Below are 17,151 nucleotides of genomic sequence, written 5' to 3' on the forward strand. Positions count from 1 at the left end.
TTGGCTGTGTGCAAGGCAAGTGCCCTACCCACTGTACTATTGCTATGGCTTTGATGAGGTACATAATCATACCCCTAAACCATGCATTTTTAGAAACCAATACCACTTATTAAAAAATAATATAAAAATAATTATTTACTTAGTGGTACTTAAGTCCCCCAGTGTAAACACATCTTTGGGTTTCCACTTCTTTTTTGTGAAGCACCTATGCATATAAAAATACTGACATCTGGGTCAGAGAGACAGTATAGGGGTTAAGATGCACACCTAGCATGCGGTTGACATAGGTTTGATCCCTGGTACCACATGGTCCCCTGAGCACTGCTGGGTGTAACCCTGGAGTCCACTGAACACTGAGCATGCCTGGGTGGCCCTGGATGGTCCCCAATAATATAGGGAATAAGTGGAACCACATTTTCAGACCCTTGCAATGAACTGCCAGCCTGGTTGGTCAAGAATCATCAGAAGGGCCCCATGAGCACCACTTGGGAACTGTCCCCCAAATAATATTAACATCGATAAAGATGCACTTGATCTTATAACTGTTTTGAAAGCTTAATGCAAAAGTTTCTGTAAATATATCTAAGAGGGTAGAAGAAACTTTTTTCTACCTCTACATAAGTAAAAATGTTGGCTTTGCCTGTCTGTTCAGTGTGTCAATATCACTGACACATGGCATTATGTTTTTTTTCTTTTTATTTTAAAACATTAAAAAAAATCAAGCCCAAATATTTCTGTCAAGAGACCGAAAGTATGGTTTGATTGCTGTTAAATCTGTCCCTTTTGTTTACTTAAAAATTAGTTTCACTGTAGCTTCAAACTTCACACATAAGGAAGGTCCTAGAACCCCAAAAATGCCACGCTAAGCATGGGTGGGAGCACCTAGGTCCACTTCCCTCAGCACCAGTGCTGGTAGTTCCCATAACTCCTTAAAAATAATTTTGACCTCAGAGGCAGTGACATCTACCTTCACACCTACATAGAGAGCTAAACTCCCGGAATTCCACAAAATAGTAAATAAAAAAACTGTGCTGTCTTTTTTTACAGGTATATAAATTTCTAAAACATTAACAATCTGAATAATTCTGTGCTAATACATTTTTAAGATTATGTTTCATTATCTTAAAGCACCTTCACAGCATGTTAGATTTCCTAAAAATACCCTTCCTCCAGCCATCATTTCATCCATCACTGCTAACTGAATGTGGCACGTGGGTAACCATGGTAGGCTCCAGGAGGCACAGTCCCTCCCACAAGGAAGTGACAGGGACACAGGCACAGGCCAAATGGTCCCAGTAAACGGGGCAATAGAGGTCTCAAAGGAAAGACCAGCTCTACAGAATATTATTAAGGAACCTAAATAAATGCTTCCTGTTAAGTCTTTTGTTCCCATCAACAAAGTTCAGGGCAGAACTCTAGACAGAAAAGCTATAACTGGAAAAATAGCAGCCTAGGATACTAAATTTCCAAAATTTCTTCATTGTTTTAAAAAACATTCTCATCCCCTCACATCATAAATGGAGGTTTTCTTAATAGAACGCAATTTGCATCATGAACTACTTCTACCTATCTGAGCTACTTTAGAACAATACAGCAGAATAAAATAAGTATCATAAGTATTGAACTAAGTTTTTAAGAGGGTTGTTTTTATTTACAGTGATTAAATTTTCTGGGAAGGGGAGAAGCTTCACAGCATAAATCAATGTCCTGTTTTCTGAAGGTTACTGCAAAACTAAAAAGCAACTGCAAATGCATGGGGGTAAAAACCTTTCTGCTATTCTCACGGGTATCGTTTCACAACACTCTGATGATGTCTATTAGCTGTAAAGCCTGTGTAGAATACTCAGCACAGTTCAACAAAGCTTAATAATTAATGAACATCCTATGTGATTAATTTATAATAAATCAAAGCAGCTTCAGACTTTTCAAAGTACTACTCAAGATTATACCAAATGTTAATTAGCTGATGGTGACAACTCTAAAATGTCTTGACTTGCATATGGCACAATGTGGCTTCTGAAAACTCTGGTGAGTGTTCAAGGAGTGACTTTAAGAATTTTTGGAAGCAGTTAGGATACCTAATTACTTTCCATAATTGATGAGAGGCAATTTTATCATTAGAATAGATGTAGGAATAAAGATTTCCTGCCATTAGCTTCAAACAGAAAAAGGATTTATTTTTTTCTGTTGATTCTTGGCCAATCAGCCTGTGGGTCAATGCAAGGACCAGAGCGAGAGGGATTATCCAGTCACTGTTGTGGTGCATGGGAGACCCCCTCTCCCACCCCCCAACCCCTGCTCCAAACAGTATCCTTGGTACTGCTCAGGGGATCATATGATACCAGGGATTCAAATGGGATCAGATATATGTATAGCATGTGTTATCTCCTATACTATCTCTCCAGCCCTGAGGAATATTTTATAATTACAATTATCATGGTCACCAGGAATCCCATCTTCTTCTCCATGTGGGATACATTTGGTGAATTGGTAGGCTTTTTTAATTTTTTCTGTGTTCTAAATGAAGCTACTGGATCAAAATAATTGACGAACGTTGGTAAAATAACACAAACTTCTTATTAAAAATGTTAACAGGGGCTGGTGAGACAGTACAAGAGGCACTCTCTCTGTTTGACCCTTGGCACTGCATAATGTTCTAGGGATACTGCCAGGAGTAATCCCTGAGCAGAGAGCCAGAAGAAAGCTTTGAGCACCTCCAGGTGTGCACCACTGCTCCACCCATTCCCCCAAAAGAAAAGGAAAGTAATAACTTCATGACATTAAGTTCAAACATTAGTAGTACTTAGATCAACAAAGACTAACCACTTAATTTAGCTGTAAATGTTCAGTGAGAGAAATGGTCTTTTTTTTTTCTTCTGGTGTTTTGTGTGTTTGTGTGTGTATGTGTGTGTGTGTGTGTGTGTGTCTCCATGTATAATGTATTTTTCCCTCTATTCTGGTTGTTAGCATATTTTTACAACTATGAAAAACAGCACAACTGCTGCGTTTCATATCACTTTACATCCATCATTTTGTGTTAGCCTTAGTGCTAGCTCTCTACCTCAAGCACATGGAGCACTGATGACCCCACCAAACTACTAGTTAACCCAGTCTGAACTTTAAATGTGAAGTGTCCACTCCCCACTTGTCAGAATCTATCATGTGGGTTCATTAGTCCCAAATGGCAATCATATACAAATTAGCATTTAGAAGTGAACAGCTGATGAAATCTCCCTCAAATGATTTAGCTGTAATTTAAAGATATCCTCGATTATCCTCACCCAAAGGTCTAGTTGTGACAGAGATTCATCTGATAGAAGGACTACTCGGCGACAAGAATCTGCTTCATTTATGCAACTGCTGACAAAATTTATAATCATGAATACTGGAGCTAGTCCCATTGATGGTTACAAGATTCCTTTTTGCACCCTTGGCCATATAGTTTCTCACCCAGTGGTTCTCCAAAGAGGAATACTTGCCAAGTGCTTCTTAATGTTGCATTGAACAATGAGGATCAGAAAGCAATGGGGTTGCAAAGTATTAAAATAGAGTATTAGTATACACACAATTCTAGGAAAGAAAGATTGCAGTATTTATCTAGAATGGTCCCAAACTGTTGAGTCCATCATTCCAACCATGTCTGACACACTATTTTATGAAAATAATCTGAAACATGGAAATGCCTGTAGAGTAAAAGATACTCATCTCACGAAGAAGATCCATATTTTAACACTTTGACATTAAGCTGAACCTTAAACTGAAAGACAAGTGAGGACAAACTTGTGCCCCGCCCCCCCTTATTCACCAACAATTCAGGCATAAGTTTCCCTTGTGTAGGTACCTGATCCTGAGTCACTTTTACTTATCCCCGGAGACAGTGAGTCAGTACTGGGACGAGGCTGCATGAACAAACCTACGACATTAACCCATATCTTCCTCTAGTTCTACTTCCCCTCAGCTGTCCTTATTGCATCTGCCTTCAACTTCAATCTTGCTAAAACTCAACCTCTTACTTTTGCTAAAATTTAGCCACTTCTTTGAGTTTCACTTCTTGTCTGTAAACTCAGTCAGTACCTCGAAATATTAATAAAAATAGCCTGCCTTTTTCTCTTGTTAGTTTATCCTTCATTTGTTTAATTCATACATGTCTAAGGACATATGAATTAAATATATATTATAAATATTATATTATAAATATTCACACCAACATGTAAGAACTACACAAATAGTGCTAATGCTATAGTAAGTAGATGGGATTATGGGTGACTTTTCATTTTGCCAAACTTTCTATAATATTATATAACACTGAAATAATTAAAAATTATTACAGTTTGGGGATGGAAAGAAAGTTCAGCAGGTAAGGCACTTGCCTTGCACGTGGCTGGCCAAGAGTTGATGCCTGGCATCTCTGCCAGGAGTAATTCCTGAGTGCAGAGCCAGGAAGTTACCCCTGAGCATCACTGGGTATGCCCTCTCCCCCACAAAAATAACAAAATATTGAGAAGCATGTTTATAATCAGATGATAAAAATGAAAAGATTTCTGTCACAAGGAATTGGTTTATCTCCCCATTTCTTCAATTCCAAACAACTTACATAGCATAGAAAGTAAGAAAAATGCTATTTCTCATTTGCAAAGATGGTGTGATTTCTTCTAGGTAGAAAGGGTTCTACAATATAGCCTACCTTTCAATACTTTTAAATTTACAGTTTCCTGGGCAGTCATCAGTAGATCTGGCCTTACATCATCACAGGATCATTTAGTCAATCCCTTGCTGTACAGTAGCTGTGAAATTGCTGTCATATTGGGTGTCAAGACATATGCCTCACCAAGGCAAAATCTAAGATTCATTTCAAAATTTAAAAAATTAACTGCTCAAATCCTACATTTTGATATTCCCAAAGAACACAGCTTTCCTTTAAGTCTGAAGAAACACACCATTTCTATTTCACACACTGTAAAGTCTGTGAGACTATTATGTTCCAATGACAAGATTTTAGTCATGTCTGTCACTACTGGTTACAGATGGTATAATTTATATGAAAAGTCTAAAGTACTATACAAAACTGCCACAAATAAGATGTTAGTACACAACTAGCAGTTTAGTACAAGAGCTCTATATATTCCTGACACCCATTGTATACCTCTAACATATTTTAGAACATGCTTAGAAGGGGACAGGGAGCTAGCTCAAATGGCTGGAGTGAGTGCATGCTGCAGCTGACGGAGCCGTGGGTTGAACCCCAGCACTACACGGCCCCCTGAACACTGCTGGGAGCCACCTCCAGGCACTGCTACATGTGGCTCCAAAACCAACCCCCGAAAATATATTTAAGAATATTTAAGAAATAAGTCAAATTCTATGTATTTAAGAATTAAGAGAATTCTTTCAAGCACAATTCATTTATGTTACAGCTTTTGCTTAAATTCCCAAATAATACATTTGCTATATTTTTACCTTCACCACAACTATCAACTAGTACTGAGAGCACTGACTTACATAAGTATGCTTACTGTAGCTATATTTAAGTTACATATTTTGATTATCAAAAGTAAAATACAAAATCCAAACATTCAAAGCATGAAGGCAAAATGTTATATAGTAGTGTTAATTTTTGACTCAGGAATTTTAGAATTGTGTTACAAAAAAGCATGAAAAGTTTTGCATTGTTAATATAGATCAAGTAATTAAAAAGCTTAAATATAAACTTCTATATTCTTGGTCCTTCATCACATGTTACTTGTTCTTCAGACTATGCTATTTTATTCTCCTTATGATAAGATATTAAGAATATATTTATATAACCTAACTAATTATGATTAAGAAATAGAATATGGCTTTATCTTTTTTTACTAATTTTTTTTGAAAAGGACCTTCCAACTGAGAATTATTCTCTCTGTCTTTTTTTCTTTTTTTTTGCTTTTTGGGTCACACCCCGGCGATACACAGGGGTTACTCCTGGCTCTGCACTAAGGAATTACTCCTGGCGCTGCTCAGGGGACCATATGGGATGCTGGGAATCAAACCTGGGTCGGCTGTATGCAAGGCAAATGGCCTACCCGCTATGCTATCACTCCAGCCCCTATTCTCATGTTTTAAAAACTTTATTTAAGCTTTTCAATTGATTTATATGGTTCAACTAAGTCTCTCATTATGTTATCAAAACATTACACCAACATATGTAATTCAATATTAAAATTACAATGAAATCCTTTAAGAAACAAGTGGTGACTTTACAATATAATTTGTATGTCAGGCTACATGGAGTAAATCTTGGAACCCAAACATCCTTGCGTTGTGTGATAATATGTATTGCTACCTGAAAACCCTTATTGATTCAAGTTCTTCCCTATTCTTTCATTCTATTTCCTTTCTAGAACACATCAAACAGACATTGTCTTTAAGCTCAAACAAATCACACCAAAAAGAATGGCAACAGACCTGGAGAGATAAAACTATGCGTAGGGCACTGCCCTGGCACTTGGCAGACACAGGTGTGATCCTCTAGAGCCATATATAGTTCCCCAGAGTTCTACCAGGAGTGATCACTGAGCACAGAGCCAGGAATAAACCCTTAGGACTATCAGATATTCCCCCTCCGAAAGAACCCCCCAAAAAACAAAAACACAAAACCCCAAAAACAAAAGTCCTGCAGAGGGCATGAAGAAAAAGATACCCAACTTTGTGCACCACTGGAATGTAAATTGGTAAAACCATTTCAGAAAAACAGCATGGACTTTCCTTAAGAAGCTAAACACAGAGCTACCATATGATCTGGCAATCCCATTTCTGCACATCCAGATGAAGAATATGAAAATATCAAGACAAAAGGTTATATAAGGCCAATGTTTACTAGAGTATTATTTATAACAAGTAATACAGAAACAACAGATGCATCCATAAATAGATGACTGGATAAAGATACGCATATGTGTACACAATGGAATATGATTCACTACAAGAAAGAGGATGAAAATCTTCATTTGTATCAGAATAGAAGGAACTCCAGGGGCTTATGCGAAGCAAAATAGGAAAAGACAAACAGTGGGTGATTTCACCTATGTGTGCAATATGAAGATATAAAATTGATGAACAGGTCAAATGGATTAAAAGTAAGCCAGTAGACCCCAGACCAAAGTTCCACTAGGGGAGTCAGGTACAGAAACAGCAGTGTTGGGGGGGTGGTGTCGGGCAGAAATGGTAAAAGATGGTGGGTCTTGTTTTTTTGATTTGCTTGTTTTTTGTTTTTTAATAAAAACATTGAAGCAAAAATAAACTGGAACAATGAGGCTGACAATATACAAGATTAGCTAGCAATACATTTCCTAGAAAGAGAATTTGTCACTGACACGCCAGTTATGAGGGCTCTTCTTTCTGAATATCCATGTGCTCTTCGTGGAGGAATTAAGTTCAGTCCCCCTTAACCAAGCACATTTCCGGGTGTCTGGAGATATAGGTGAGCGAATGAGGAGGATACTGGAAATTATGAGTTGCACTGATGCTAGTTTCAAAGACCACTTAATGCAAATATGAGGCTAAACAGAGAAATACATACTTTTATGCAGTAAATATAGAAAAGTAGAAGTTACAGAAAAATCAGAGAATTGTTTTCTTTAGTTAAAGTTCTAGGGAATTTTACATAGAGTAATGGTATATAATTGGCCAGGGGTGGGGGTCGCTGGGAGTTACTCCTGGTGATACTTGACTGACTGGGCCAGCGGTTCAGTGTGGGCCTGAGCATGTGGTGCTGCTCAGGTCCTGCCGTGCTTGGGACCACCACAGCCACCCCAGCTGTGCTCAGGGGTCCTTAAGGCCATACTCGGTGATGTCTGAGGGGCTTCAGGGCTACCCCTGGTAATCCTTGGGCGATCACATGGGGCCTAAGCACTAGCTCCAGATGCATATATTTAAAAAGTTTGGTGCAGGTCATTTTGAAAGGTAGATCAGAACCCCTTTCAGGGGTTTTCAGGTCACCTAATATTTATAAAGAATAACCACAAGCACAGTTACATTTAAAGAACATGTATCATCATCCAGACTGCACTCGATCTATTAAGTTTGTTTTCCCGTTCACCTTACTCTTCACAGCAAGCCTGCCTGGTAGACGGGGAAGCTAAGGCTCCACGAAGTCCAGCAACTTGTCTGATTTAAATGGCTCAAGTCAAATAATCCACATTGGTATCGCTTTAACCCTTCGTATGTTAACCACCATGGTCCAGTGTTCTCTAAAAAAATGTATTTTTAAATATGGTTCAAAACTGGACTTTGGGAGATGTCAGAAGGCAGAAGGGCTGCCCCTGGCACCACTGGGCAGCACTGCCTTCTGATTCCAGCAGCACACCTCCAGCCCACCCTGCATGGACCACCACGGAGTGTCCGAACACCACAACCAGCATCTGAGGTTCAGGTCACCACTGGGAAGTAATGGGAAGGGATGAGGGTAAAAAGAAAACAAAAACAAAAAACTGAGCTGTAGTATTTTTTTATCGTTGTTGTGAGTTTTCCTTTCTAATTAACGATACTTTGATGAACACAGAATGTAGAGTCAAAGATTCAAAATTCTCATTTAAAGACAGAACTTGCACTGTCTTGTAAATCACGTCATGTAATCTGCTCTGAGGATTTCAGGTCACTTTCCTGCACGTAAACTCACTGGGCCATCTTTAATGATCCTGACAGGTGTGACTGATGCCATGCCAGAGGGGAGTGACAAAGGCTCAGAGGTTAAACAGGCTTTGCCCCCGCTCACACAGAGCTGGGTTTTAAAATCTGGTCTTCTGTCCCAAAAGTGCATTTCACTTTCCGATAAAGGTAGAAGTTTGAAAGTGGCTAGTGTGTTCTGAGTGCCTTGTTCAACAGGAAGTCTCACGGCTTTTTTTTTTTTTTTTTTAAGCATGCAAGCACACCATCACAAAGTTAAGTTCCTGGTGAAAGAGCCGCAGTTTGCAGCTTTGAGTGATCTTGCCAAGTCTGAGGAAGGGTCACCTCTCCTGGGCCCTGAAATTACCTCCCCACAGCTCAGCGGAAAACACATCTTATTTGGCCTGTCCTTTAACATGGAATTATTTTCCTTGTATATTTCACGGAATTACTTATCCCAAAGGAAGTCAACTTCTGCTCTGGTCCGCTCAGCACAAAGGTTAATCATCTATAACAGAAGACAGTAACAGTTCCTGCGGACTTTCTCTTCTTTTCTTCAAAAATTGGAACAAACCACTAGTGTTCTGCCAAACCACAGAAATAATTAACAGTGAAACTCTTGGTTTTATGTAAGGCCTCATCCTAGTTTTGCTATTTTGTGTGTGTGATTTATACAGAGAGTAGGAAAGGTCTTTTCTACCTTGGCACTTCTAGTTGCCTTGACAACTAGAGGTGATTTATTAATCTGACATAACTGAAAAGACACCTCTAGTTATCAGGCCCTGTTCGAGGCACATGGGATAAAACAGTGAATAAAACTGGACTCCTGCCCTAATCAAATATGTAATTTTGTGAGTGTGTTGCAGGTGGGAGCGAAGACAATAAACACCAGCATCAGCTAGTGATAAGCAGTAAGGTGAGAAGAGGCCAAGTGACCAATGGTGCAGTTATTATCAGCGGAGATACGGGGTCACTCTTGCTAATCATACTCACTCCCCAGAGCTGTGCGGGCATAGACTGAGCAGGGGGTGATGTGCACAGTGCCACAGAGAGCACAGCCTAACCTGTGTCTCTATCCAAATAAAGTTCTAGTTCATACACTTCAAATTTAGTTCATGGAAACATAAAGCTTTCATTTCTCTGCTTTGGCAAAGCCTAGTCGAGAGTAAACTAGAAGACAGGAATGGGAAGAGTAAGCCCAAACTCTAGTGTCTCGGATAACGGCATTTCTGAATCATGCATCTACAACTTCTGGAGAAAAATTATTGGATTTAAAAAATTGATGCTACCTACTGAATATTCTCCAATTTTCTTACTGACTAATCTGCATTTCATTTTATTTGACAACTTTATTAACACATTTAAATAATTCATTATGAAATCAAAGATTTCAATTCATCAACTATGTCTCATTCTAATATTTGAATATACTTGCATGGGTGGAGGAGGTCATCATAACATAAATCCATTAAGTACAACGGGAATTTGAAAACTGAGTGATTTAAACAAATACGCCTAACAATAACGCTGATTTATTTTTTTTTGGAAACCAAGCATGAGGCAAGCATTTTATCTCTTCAGTGTATACATAATTCTGTAGAGATGATTCCCTTTCTATGAACTATGATACGACACATGGAGTATAAGTAACTTGTCTGAGGTCCGAGAACAAGAGTCGAGGTCAAAGGCAAACTCAGATTTCAACATAAAAACATTTATACCACTCTAACTTCACATTATGTAGTCATAAAATACCAAAATGATACCTTATTTTATATAAAAATAAAGATATGTAATATCTTAAAGGGCAAATAATTTAGTGAAGAAACACCATTGTTACTTTTATGTGGATATTTTATCCACATAAAGGTCTAAGGAAAGAAAATAAGTAATTCTCCAGAACAAAGTATGTAAGATTCTGAAGTTTTCTTTGTAAATCTCACATACTATTCACTGCTTACATGTCATGAACATTCAAGTCTTCTGATCAGGAAAGAGGTAAGAGGAATATGCGGCTAATGTTTCTGTTTTAAAAATAAAACAAAACCCAGAACAAAAACCAAACCTAAACAACCTAAAGAATAGCATGACATTTCATTCTAATCAGTATAATTTACTCTCCAAATAGAAAAGCAATAATTCATTCAAAATCCTATCTGATCCAGATAAAAACATGAACGCATCACTAAGATGGTCTCATAAAGATATCATCAATAAATCATGACCTAAATTTTTATTTGGACAATAACACAACTGTGTTAAGCTTGCTACCGACTAGATCAAGCATTTTAAGGAGATTTAGGCAATGTCAGTCAGAATTTCCTTTTATTTTGAGCTCCACCACCACCAACTACACAAAAATCGACATGTAACATGAAACTTGGTTTACCACTAACATTCATGGAAGCCATCACATGGGCCAGGGACACAAAGGCAGAAGTACAAACTATCATCTACCACAGAACACAGGTTGTTTTATTTCAGATTTCATTAAAATTCTGGATTCATTTTTCTAAGAACTTCCAAACCAACAAGGTTTTCCCGAGCCAGAGATCTACTGACGGGCTCCCTTCTCTGCATTGGCACCTGTCAAAAGTGTTCATTTGTCAAAACCGAAAGATGGCCTGCTTCCTCTATTTTACTATTGTTTCCAAACACATTTTGGGCCCAACAACTTACAGTCCAGCAGAGTGTCCTCCATGCTAAAAGCCTGCCTTCTCGGCTCCGCTGCACCATAGCTGCATAGCCCCTTCTTCCTGCTGGGAGTTCCTCAGCCCGGCAAGGAGAGAATGATCAGCAGAGGGGCCGTTTCATCATCTAAGCATTATCTCCCACACAGCTTGAGGTGCACTCGGGAGAAAGGCAAGAGGGGCGACGTGACCCACAACGCCACAGACACTGTTTTAACAGTAACCTTGTTCAGTGAACCAAGTGAAAACTGGCGCGAGGATTCTGTTCAAAAGAGCCAGTGAAGCTGACATGGGTGTAGGCTGGGAGGAGGAAGGTCTTTCCTGGCTGATAAAACATCCCTTCAGATCTCAGGGATACAAACTCAGCTGGGGCCTCAAACGGGTTGGGCCTTAAACATATTAAAGATTTAATAGTTGACCCAAAGCATCTCAATGTTCTGGCCTGTTTTTCCAGATTCTGCCTTTTTGGTTTCCTGATGTATTAAAAATGACATTTAAAACCCTGAGGATTATGGCTGGTTTTGTTCCCATACCAAATGCATCTGAAAAAAAAAAAAGGAAGAAAAAAGAAAAAAGGCCATCATTTAGAATCAGTCAAGCAGACAGATCTCTGTTCTTTTTCTTCCCTCATTGAAAGCAGTTGTGGAGTTGTTGCAAACTGCATAAAATCAAGTTTAGCTGCCCTCCAGAAGGTCCAAAAGATCAAACTGCTTTAGCAAGTTCTAAAAAATTCTGGAAGTCTTCAAAGAAAAGGAGAAAAAAGATTAATAGTAAAAATATTTGGTAAGTTATTTCTCAATAAATTCAGTATACATATTTGGAATTTATCTTTTTCTTTTTTTTAAACCAGTGAGGTGCTGTGTTATAAACTTTGAAATCAACATCTCTATCACTATTTTTATTTTAGTGATATTTACTACTCACAATTTTATCTTGGGGTCAGGAATACCAAAAAGAGGCATTTTGTCCAAGGGCACAGAGGAGAAACTGAAGGACAAGGATCATATCAGGTCTTTGCTATTCACTTATAAGAACTGAATATATGAGGCGGGAGATGTAGTACAGGGGTCAAGAATCTTATCTTACATACTAGTCAACATAGGTTTGATCCCTAGCATATGGTTCCCTGAGCACTATTAGGAATGATCCCTGAGCACAAAGGCAGGAGTAAGCCCCAATTACTGACAGGTGTGGCTCAAACTCCTTCTCCCGCAGTGAAAAGAACAAAAATATGAAACACATGTCAGGTCTAAGACATAGCTCACTGGATTACATGCACGCTTTGCATGTGTGAGACCTGGATTCAATTCCTGGCACCACATAGATAGTTCCTTACCCTGTTACCACAGCACTGCCAGAAGCAACCCCTGAGCCCAGAGCTGGGAATAGCTCCTGAGCACTGCTGGGTATGGCCCCCAAATCTTTAAAAATTAAAAATTAGACACATATGACAAGAGTGTCACAATAATGAAAACCAAGTAACTTAACGAGACTGCATGAGTGACAGGACCAATTTGGAAAAGGAAGTGATGATGTTAAGAAGAAAATAAACCCTTTTAAGTCTTTATTAACAGGTCTCAGACAAGTAACAGGACAGCGTCAGAGAAACAGCTCACTGGGCCGAGTGTATGCCTTGTATGTGAGTCCCAAGTTCGAGACCATGGTTCCTAAGCTCTGATGGGAGTGACAGTCTGAGCACAGAGCCAGTAGTACCACCTGGTGAAGCCTCAAAACAGGAAGCTGCGGGGGAGGGAGGGAGGGAATGAGAGAAAGATGAAAGAGAGAAGAAAAAAAGAAAGAAAGAAAGAAAGAAAGAGAGAGAGAGAAAGAAAGAAAGAAAGAAAGAAAGAAAGAAAGAAAGAAAGAAAGAAAGAGAGGGAGGGAGGGAAAGAGAAAGGGAAGGAAAGAAAGAGAAGCAGAGAAAGAAAGAAAGAAGGAAGGAAAGAAAGGAAGGAAAGAAAGAGAAAAAGAAAGAAAGGAAAGGAAAGAAAGAAGGAAAGAAACATGAATAGAAGGAAACAGAAAAAAAAGAAAAATTGGATGTACAGAATTTCAAAGGTGCTCAAGAGTCAAATACCTACTGCATACTTACTGCACTCTGCAGCGAACATTTCCAAGGCCACGGAAACTGAAGACTGCTAACGCAGACCAGCAGAATGCCAGTGGCGCTCCCATCACCCCCAAACCTGCAGAACCCCTGCATCACAGCTACCTAAGAACTATCAATCTCCCAAGCCAGGTACTTTTCATGTTCGAAAGCAGCCTGGCTTGTACAAACATGAACAGTATCTCTAGTGCAGTATTTCTCAACCGTGTCCTACTGACATTTCAGACTGGATCATTCTTTGCTCTGGGTGGCTGAGAGGGAGCACCTGGCAGCATCTCTGGTCTCTATGTGGTTTATAGCCACCACAGCCACACATGCTGCTTTCCACAAATAAGACCACAAAAGATGACGTCACACGTCATTAAATGTCCCTTAAAGGAGAATATTGTCTTTGGTGAAAATTAAAAAAAAAAAATCACAGTCTCCTGGCAAAAATCAATGGTGATTGGTCCTGTTTGCTTCCCTCCAGACAGGACCAGGGTGCAAGCTATCCCAGAGAGCAGGCACTGAGTGCTTTCTGGTTTCTTCCCCAGAAGCTCTTCAAGCTGCTAATGATATGGGACTGACCTTAGAGGAAGGCAGGCCAAAGTTCACATCACTCAGTCTAATCATCATAATCATAATTATCACCTTGCCTTGCATTCATCTCTGTGCTCATACGCTAGGTCCAATGGCCTGATGTGATTAATACTCAAATACTGCCTAGCTTCTGAAGAAGCAAAAGAATTCTCCAATCAAAACAACTAAATTCAAAACAGCTAAAAACATAACAACAGCATTAGGTGCAAACCAGAGGCCTACGTTAGCTATTGCTGACAGGACATTTTTGAGGCACATTATTTAAATATTAAGTTATTCTCTTAACTCCACGCCAGCATATTGAGTAGTGCTTGATACATGTTAGGACTGATACCCCACATTCTCTGACACCTCAAGCAGAATTGAACTGGAATGATAAATGTAGCAAGTTAAGAAAAAGTAACTTCTACCAGCAAATAAAATCATTTCATTCCCTCCCTCTGAATTGATATACTGACACTTCAGACTGGGACCTAACTAGCTGTGCCCTCCCCCACTTTATCAAAGATTAGAAGCCCCCTGTTCTGGTGTTCTGATCTTTCTGCTGTTCTCACGGTGTACAGATTGGTCTGTAGCCTTCTCCCTCGGGCCATCCCCAGACCAGTCACTGACACAGCTCTTAAGACCGATGTTGTTTAGGATCAGGGAGAAGCTCAAAGGGTGAGAGTGCATGGTTGGCCTGCGCAAGGCCCAGGGTTCAATCCTGGCACCGCATGATCTCCCTGGCACCACTGGGTGTAGCCTGGTGGCTGTCGGCATGGCTGGGAGAGGTCCTCACACAAACAAGAGAAGACTGCCAGATGCAGATGCAGAGCTGATTATGGAGTATCTGTTCCCTTTAGAACCAAGTCTCACCCCGTCAGCATGAACTACGTGCCTGTGTCTCTCTGCTTTCCTCACTACACTTCAGCATCCCTGTGTGTCTGGTTCACTCCAAATCTCCCCCCTCTCCCGCCCCCCGCCAGTGCTTCTCAACCTTTCTCTGACCTCTGACCTCTTGTTTCTTTCCAGTGGCCTTCCCCATTGCCCCTCCCCCCACTTACAAGACTGTCACCTGTGGCCCCCTTGGAATATTCTGGGGATCAACAGGGGGGGTTTGGCACCCAACTGAGAAGCACTGATATAGATGATGGCGTTATGCTTCATTTTCCTGAACTCGCTCTGTGGACCTGTTGCTGCAGCTCCTAGAAGGAGACGCTGCTCCTTGCGTCTGGCCAACTGCCTCATGCCTTTGAGATCTCTACTTTCCACCAACTACGTCCCCTCAGTGCTTAGCCCTGCTGTCAAAAACACTCTACTGGCCAGGGGTCAACGGCATGCCCTACTCATCTACCAGATGTAGAGAGAAAGGCAGATGGGAGGGAAATCTGCTTTTCAAAGTAGATTTCTTTGTCCATTGTGGGGCCTTAAAAAAAAAGAAAGAAAAAAAAAAACCCAGCCAGTTCAAATTTATCCATCATCTATTATGTCAGGCATAATTTTAAGAACTTTAACATATACAAACTTGTCTCGTCTTACTCAACCTTATTCTTCTGCCAATTTTGCAGACGAGAAAACTCAGATTATGAAGTTAAAGCTAGTGAGTGGCAGATTCTTAGCTGGACGAGCAAACAGACAGAACTAAAGCAACATGTGAGCAGACTCGCACAGGCTCAGCTCCTCTCCGAACTCCTCCGCCCTCTGACACGATGGCTTCTCATTCAAACACTCAGGGAGTGTCAGCCCGGTGTCACCTGCTGATGGCAAGTGACTGGTACCCGCAGGAGAGAAGAGACAAGGCAAGACAGAGGACATTGTGTGCGGACAGTGGGCCACTATTTCCTGAGGAACAGCAGCCTGTAACGAAACGATGATGCATTCATCTAACAAAACAACTGAATGCTAACACAAGAGCAAAGAGGATAAAGGGTTTCATATGTGTCAAGGGACTCAAGGAGATGTCTACATCCCAGTGCAGCGTGGTGGGTGCCATCAGTGACAGCCAGCAGTGCCCATCTTTAAGAGGCACATTTCTAGCACCACACATCATAGCTGCTATTGCCTCCAGACTCCAGCCTCTGCATTCCCGTTCACCATTGGCTTCATTTTCTGTAGACGGGAAAACTTAATACGGGACACTGGCAAGAACACAGAGAGAAGCAAGCTGAACCGAGAATTTAAAATGCAGATTCAAGGGAGTAGAAGTACTCTTAGAATAAAATAAGCTTTGGGATGAAGAGACAGCTCAATGTGCTGAGCACATGCGTGGCAGGACGGAGGCTCACGTTCCAGCCCCAGCACCTCACGGACCCCCAAGCACTACCAGGAGCAACCCCGGACACAGATCCAGGGGCTCTTAAGCACTGTTCTGGGTGTGGTCCAAAAATGAAAAAAACAAACAGGTGACTTTAAAACATCATTAAAAAAAATACATAGATCCTATGAAATTAAGAGGAAAGAAGTTTATTTGATCTCTATGATATAAGCCCTAGATGATATAAAATATGACAAGCATTTTGTAATGGGAGGTGATAAACCATGAACCTGACTGTAAAGCAGTTTTAGGAGCCCGAGGAAGCCCCACTCTTCCCTCTGGCTGCTCATTCATTCCCCTTAGCGGACTCCCCGCCAGGGTGAGGGGTGGGCCGGTGCTGACTCAGCCCTTCTCTCCAGGCTGAGACCCCACTGCTACTCTTACAGGGACCGGGCTGGGTGCCCTGACAGAGTCCTGGGTGAAAGCAGCTCAGACACCTTAGTGTCGTGGCTAATCAAGCCTGCTCCTCTGTTACTCTCTTCTCCCCTTGCTTTTCTTTTTTTCTTCCCCCACACCCTGAACTCCTGGCGACTAAAACATCAAGCAGTTCTTACAAAGCAGGAACTTGAAAGCTACTGCGAGAATTATACGAGCTTATGGGATATCTGATAGCGTCTCTGCTTTTTTCCCAACAAAGCTTTAGTCCACAGAAAATCACGTGGACCAGCATTGGTTTGAACTCTGAAGAAAACAACAGACGCTGGGGGTCTCTGTGTAATGTAAGTGAGGACATAAATAATATCTGAAGATGTATTTGTTTCACTAAATAATTCAAAGACTGGATAGGACAAAGAGAATAAAAAGAAGACTGCATTTATAGTGCATTATCATTCTTCATAAGA

General features: G+C 40.5%; 1 protein-coding gene across 7 annotated transcripts in view; it reads right to left on the minus strand.

Annotated features, from left to right (window-relative positions):
- MAP7 (microtubule associated protein 7) overlaps positions 1–17,151 on the minus strand; it is a 174,743-nt gene that overhangs the window by 94,939 nt on the left and 62,653 nt on the right. The window contains exon 1 of one of the 7 annotated variants that reach the window (XM_055136328.1): positions 11,320–11,338. The exons of the other annotated variants lie outside the window; for them this stretch is intronic. The gene's annotated coding sequence lies outside the window, so the exon portion shown is untranslated. Of the gene's footprint in view, positions 1–11,319; positions 11,339–17,151 lie in introns of those variants that run through there. 7 annotated transcript variants of the gene reach the window in all.

The sequence above is a fragment of the Sorex araneus genome, chromosome 4, assembly GCF_027595985.1.
Source record: "Sorex araneus isolate mSorAra2 chromosome 4, mSorAra2.pri, whole genome shotgun sequence".
NCBI lineage: Eukaryota > Metazoa > Chordata > Mammalia > Eulipotyphla > Soricidae > Sorex > Sorex araneus.